Source organism: Podarcis melisellensis, assembly GCF_964234715.1.
Source record: "Podarcis melisellensis genome assembly, chromosome: 10".
NCBI lineage: Eukaryota > Metazoa > Chordata > Lepidosauria > Squamata > Lacertidae > Podarcis > Podarcis melisellensis.
In genome coordinates, this window is record NC_138542.1 from 59,772,375 (window position 1) to 59,779,494 (window position 7,120).

Sequence of the window (7,120 nt, forward strand, 5' to 3'; positions counted from 1 at the left end):
TCTGGCAAGCGGGATGTGTCGTCACGCTTGTTCATGTTGTGAGGGTGTTTCTCTATCTCGATGGCTTCCATGATTATTCTCTTGTGGTGATGTTCCAGATAGAAGGAGCACCTATGGGATCACCCCTCTCACCGGTCATCGCAAACCTGTACATGGAACACTTTGAAACCAATGCTTTAGACAAGTCAGAACACAAACCCAAACTTTGGCTCAGATATGTTGACGACACCTTTGTAATTTGGCCACACGGGAAGGAAAAACTGGATAGCTTCCTCACACATCTCAACAGCCTACACCCCAAAATACAATTCACTATGGAAATAGAAGCCAACAACCAACTTCCCTTCCTTGACGTCCTAATCTACAAAAAACCTGATGGCTCCCTAGGACACACTATCTACCGGAAAAAAACACACACCAACCGCTACTTACATGCACAATCACACCACCACCCTGCACAAATAAACTCCGTAGCCAAGACTCTCATCTCCAGAACCAAACGCCTGGCTGACAAAGACCACTTGACAACTGAGTTACAGAATCTCTCAAATGTGTTAATTGCCAATGGATACCAGCAAAACAGGGTTACGAAGCTAATCCAAAAAGAAACACCCCCCAAAAACCAAGACACAGAAGAAAACAATGGCATGGCCCTCCTTCCTTATATCAAGGGCACTACAGATAAAATTAGCAAAATCCTCCATAAACACAATATCAAAACAGCCTTTTGCACCAACCAAAAAATAGCCAATATCCTCAGAAACCCCAAGGATAAAATCCAGTTGGAAAACCAAGGGGTCTATGAAATACCCTGCAAAGTCTGCCCAGCCACGTACATTGGACAAACAAACAGACGAATAAATGCACGTATCGCAGAACACAAGAATGCCGTCAAAAAAGAAGAAAAAACTTCCTCTCTTTTCCAACACATGAAAGAAACAGGACACGAAATTAATTTTGCAGATTCCAAATTGCTCTTTAACATGGAACATCACCACAAGAGAATAATCATGGAAGCCATCGAGATAGAGAAACACCCTCACAACATGAACAAGCGTGACGACACATCCCGCTTGCCAGACATCTGGAAATTAGCCCTCCCCACAAAAACTGACACCAGATCCAGAGGCACACAGAACGCCATCACCAATCAACCACACCAGACCCAAACCCAGACCCTCTCCACAGATAAATTACAGACACCATCCAGTAGCCAAACCATGGTGGCACCTCCGGATGCTGCACCCCCCTGCAATCCCTACACAGATCTGGCTGACACAGGCCACAAAACCACAGCTTGCCCCTATACACGAAGCCAAGCCAGAGCACAACTAAGTGCAGTACAGCCATCTTCTCAGAAAAACTCTTCACAAAGTTCAAGAGGTCAAGACACAAAGACTTTAGCAACTAATCCACACCTAATGACCCACCTAAGTGGTACTCAGGATATCACTCAAGAAATCACTCAAGATATCCCTCAAGTAATTAAGGAACAAAAGAAGAAAAGGCACACTAGCCTGGGAACTTCCTCTCTGCCCAGAACATTGGAGGCTATACACCACACCCCCTCAACAGTATTTATAGGAACTCAAACACTGAGATCCTGCTCTGTTCCAGTAACAAGAAGCCGAAAGCACCAGCCTGAAGATGACGAGTGAGACCTCGTCGAAACGTCGCCTAGACACCCCAACTTTTACACGGGAAGACACCCGAGGACACCAAAACCTGCATTCCTGTACCCGTGAAAATCTACGAAAGCATATATATATATACACACACACACACACACACACACACACACACACGAATGAAGCAATGCATATCTGAATATATATCATTCCTTCTAACAGCAAACTCAATTGGAGGGTGATAACAGGCCTGTTGGCCAAAATGGGCCACTGAGGAACAAAAGGGAAATACCAGCATGCTTGGAGGAACCCCAAGGTTTGCAGAGTTACGTTTTTATGATTTGTTTCACAAGATTTATCTACTGCTTGCTCAAACCTCAAAGCAGTTTACAAAAAGTATAAGACAAATATTTAAAATGTCCAAAAATAAATAAAACACTAAGCTAAAACCTAGATTAAAGCACATGTTGACATTCTATATGTTTGGGTAGGCCTCCCTAAATTGGCCACACGCTGTGATTGGGCAAGGAGTGTTGCTGGGGAGAATGTTGTGTTGCTAAAGTGTGGGAGGGGTCAGAGGTCTTAAATACAGGGCTCGCAGCCTGGGGCCTTCTCTTGGGCTGCGTGCAACGGATCACCCGCCCACCCTCCCTGAAAAGGGGGGGGGTCGTTGTCCTCTGACCTTGCTATGCCTGTCATGGGGTCGTCTGCCTTGGGGCAGGGGCCTGGTAGGAATTTTGTCCATTTGGCTGATTGGCTGTTGCCATTCGGTTTTTGCCTACTGCGTAGCAAATCGTCACAACTTGTAAGGTTGGTGGTTAGGCAGGGGTAAGTGCCTACCCTTCCAATGGTGGTGCGGAAAAGGGAATTCCGTTAAAGGAACCCAGGGGCTTTCCATCCCTTTCCTCCTAGTCCCTGGCATCGGACTTGGGCCGTGCCAGTCCCAGGGGGCATGAGGGTGAAAGATGAGGGACTGATGCCCAGCTTCATTTCTCCCCATATGGTTCTCCCTGACTGGCTTCCACTGGAATCCGGACGTCAGTTCTGTCCCTGGGGCAAGGACAGATAGTCGTAACCAATGCCTAAGCAACCACTCACGTGTGTGTATTTAAATAAAGTTGTGGCCAAATTCATGCCAAAAACCTTAAACAAAAATTGATGTGTGAAGTGTGAGTTATTGGGGTGGCCTGGGGGACCTTGATGCACTAAACAAAAATGTTTTCAGCAGACAACAAAAACAGTACAGTGAAAGCACTTGTCTGAGGTCAATAGGCAGGATGTTCCAAAGTTTGAGTGCTACCACACTAAAAAAAAAGAAAAAAAAGATTTCTTACAAATGCAGAGTGTATATTATGTGGCACCTATTACAGAGGCAGCTCTGCAAATTGAAGTGTTTGAGTTATTTGAAAAACCCACACCAAAGAACACCCAGGACTAAGCATGCTCAGAATTTTTGAGTGATGATTTTGAGTGACAATTAAAAAGGAAAAACAGAGCAAGAATTTCTTTAGCTCCTTGCAACTTTTACTGCCATAAGGACCCTTCTTTCCTTTTGAGAGAGCTTAGACTCAAAGGCTCTTAATGCAGCAGAAAAGCTTTCGTTGGCTGGTGACAAGGTTACATCAACTGATAATTATGTAGATAAATGTTGCGTATATGACTCCCTATTTATCTTTCGTCCTTGGGGAGCTTTTTCTGTGACCTCTTTCTGATGAAGCCAGAGTGTGACTCTCAAGGTTTTGAGACCTTGGCAGTTGCTTCATAAAGCGTGTTCTCCATAAGAGCACATGTTGCGGTGGGGGCCAAAAAGGCCACCCCACTGTTGTTGGGCAAATTGGCCACATGCTGTGATTGGGCAAGGAGTGTTGCTGGGGAGAATGTTATATTGCTAAAGTGTGGGAGGGGTCAGAGGTCTTAAATACAGGGCTTGCAGCCTTGGGCTGCGTGCACTAGATCACCTGCCCACCCTCCCTGAAAAAGGGGGGGCGTTCGTTGTCCTCTGACCTTGCTATGCCTGTCATGGGGTTGTCTGCCTTGGGGCAGGGGCCTGGTAAGAATTTTGTCCATTTGGCTGATTGGCTGTTGCCATTTGGTTTTTGCCTACTGCGTAGCAAATCGTCACAACTTGTAAGGTTGGTGGTTAGGCATTGGTTAAAATTGGTTGGTGGAGGGGTAAGTGCCTACCCCTCCAATGGTGGTGCTGAAAGGGAATTCCGTTAAAGGAATCCAGGGGCTTGCCATCCCTTTCCTCCTAGTCCCTGGCATCGGACTTGGGCTGTGCCAGCCCCAGGGGGCATGAGGGTGAGAGATGAGGGACTGATGCCCAGCTTCATTTCTCCCCAATACTGTTTTCCCTGACTGGCTTCCGCTGGAGTCCGGAAGTCAGTTCTGTCCCTGGGGCAAGGACAGAGTGTCGTAACCAATGCCTAAGCAACCACTCACGTGTGTGTATTTAAATAAAGTTGTGACCAAATTCATGCCAAAAACCTTAAACAAAAATTGATGTGTGAAGTGTGAGTTATTGGGGTGGCCTGGGGGACCTCGACGCTCAACAGGTTCTGAAAGCGGGGAAAAAGAGAGAGAAAGATTGTGTTTAATATTTATAGATCAGGTAAATTTATTTTGATTGGTCTGGAAAATCCCTTTGGGAGGTTAAAAAAATAATAACCAATATGGGAAGTTGGTTGCTGGCAGATGTGTGAGGCATACACCAGAGAAAGCTGAGGTGAAGTTGGATAGCTGAGGCCTGAATATTAAGCTATTCTTTGGTGTGATAGCTATTATTTGCTGGTGAAGAGTAGGACACAGAGGCCATCCTGTGTAAAAATCTTACTGGAATAAATAGCTTTTTTTTTTAGCAGCTCTATTATTTTTAGCTGCTCTATTATTAATGTTGCTAATATTGTTTGAGTACTGATTGCCGTATGGATTTGTTAACCATATGACTTTTGCTGTAATTCTGATGTTCAGCTTATTTTTCAGTTGCTGCTTTGTTAATAAAAATAAAAAAATTCCTTCCAGTAGCACCTTACAGACCAACTAAGTTTGTTATTGGTATGAGCTTTCATGTGCATGCACACTTCTTTAGATACATTCATACCTCTTATTACGTTTGCTTCATGATACGTTTTTTCAGGATGCGTCCCACGGCGACCTGGAAGTACTGGAAAGGGTTACTTCCGGGTTTCGCTGCTCTTTGCCGCTCATGCATGCACAGACGCGCAGAATGACGTCACGCGGATGTGCAGAAGTGTCAAATCGCAGACGTGCGTGCGCAGATGTGCTGCTGCGGGTTGCATTCTGCTCATGTTGCAAACGGGGCTCTGGAACGGATCCCGTTCACAACCAGAGGTACCACTGTGCACTGAAACAGAAGTCACCAGACCCTTATATATAGTGAGAGGGTGGGGAGGGGTATTACTCAGAAGGGTGGTGGGAATGGGTGATTGGCTGATAGGTGTGGTAAACCTGTTGACGACTGTTAACGACTGCAATTGGTCTTACAAGAAAAAGCAAGGGGTGAGATGGCTAAAAATAGCTTCATCGTGTATAAGGAGATAAGAATCTAATGTCACTATTCAGACCAGGTCTCTCCATGGTTTTAAGTTTGGTAATAAGTTGCAATTCAGCAACTTCTCTTCCCAGTCTTTGTTAATAGTGTTTTATAGATGGTTGTAAGCAGGAGAGGGAGACACCTTGGCTTCTTCAGCAGCCTGACTCAACTCTGCCTCAGCTGCCCTCGTCTCTTGCTTCCGCTTCTGGACTTCTTTCTGCCACAGACTCTCCCTGCTCACTAAACCCTGCTCACTAAACCCTCTCCCTGCTCACTAAACCTCTTCAGCTTCCAAACACTTCCTCCTCCCAGGCGTCTCCCTCTGACCACTCATTGCCATCCCACCACCAATCCCCAGGCTCTGAGCCTTTTGTCCTGTGGGGGTTCCCCAGCTCGTGCCTCCCCACCATTCTTCTGGGTCCATTCCAGATGACTTGGCCACAAGAAGAGACAGTGGTGGTGCATAGGAACCGTCTAACAAGAAGTATAAAGGCATCTTGTATGCCAGCTGGACCCGTTAACTCAAGAAAATATCAAGAACCTTCCTGGATCAGACCAGAAGCCTATCTAGTCCAATATTCTGTTGCCACAGTCGCAAAGCAGATGCTTATAGGAAGCCCACAAGAAGATGAGAGCAATGCTTGTGTTCTGCAGCAGCTGATATTCAGAGTCCTACTGATACAGGGAAGTAGTAAAACAATCATTAGTAGCCATTTCTAGTCTTAACTTCTATATGGATGTTTCTATATAGATGTTTCAGGGAAGTGAGAATCGGTAGCAATGGGAAACTTCAACTGCCCTGAGAAGTCAGCGATAAAATTCAAAACGACATTGATCGAATGGGAAACAAGAGCCAAAACTAACATAATGAAATTCGTGAGATGCAGATGTCATAATTTGCCTTGAACGCATGGTTATAAGATGGAAGATCTGGAACTTGGCCTCAGTACATGAGAGAAGCATCTTGGAAATCTAGCCGATCACAAGCTGAACATGAGACAAGAGTGTGATGCAGCTGAATTAATGTGATTTTAGGCTGTTCTAATGAAACCATCATTGACAAGTCATGGGAATTAACAGTTCCATTTTATGTTTGCCCTGTTGCAAACCTAAGGCCTTTTGTGTCCAATTATGGGCGCCACACTTTAAGAAAGAGGAGGGTAATATAAAGATGGTCAGTGGTGTGGAAAACAAGTCTGATGAGGAAAGGTTGGAGAAACTTTGTGGGTTTAGCCTGGAGACAATAAATCAAAACCACAGAAAGGGCGTAGCACTGGCTAATACTTGTCAAATACCTGAAAGTCTGTCATGGATAACAGGGCAGACTTGTTAGTTGCTGCCTCAGTGGGCCAGACTAGATATAATGGTCTTGAGGGCAGATTTTGGTTGAACACGAATAGAAATTTCTTGACATTAAGGGAGTTTGACAGTGGAACCATCTGCCTGGAGTGGTAGTTGCTGGAAGTTTTCCAAGAGGCTCAAGTCATATAGCTCTATAGTTCCTGCACTGAGGAGCGTTCGACTAGATGACATACCAGGCTCCCTCCAACAGGGGCAGAATCTGGTAATCTTTTGTAATATGGCGCCCTGTGTGAGGCAAAAAGTGTGGCACCCCCTGAATGGATATTCTCAATTTTAGTACCCACTTTGTGGAGGAACTGCCTTCCCCTTTTCACTGAATCCAGTGCTGCACTCCCAACTCTGTGTTACTATTAAAATAATTTGCATTTTCAGCAGAAAATTTGTTGTTTATTGGATGCCCATAGAGGCCCCAGCACAAATTCTCTTTTTCAAAGGTGTTGTTGGTGTGTGGCAAAAATCAGGACCCTTACCACACAAAGTGGAACTGCACAATTGTAAGCTCCTTTTGGGGGTGAGTTATTGGCAATAATTAAGTCCATGAAACCTCATTACTTTTCAAAGATATGCACACTTTGAT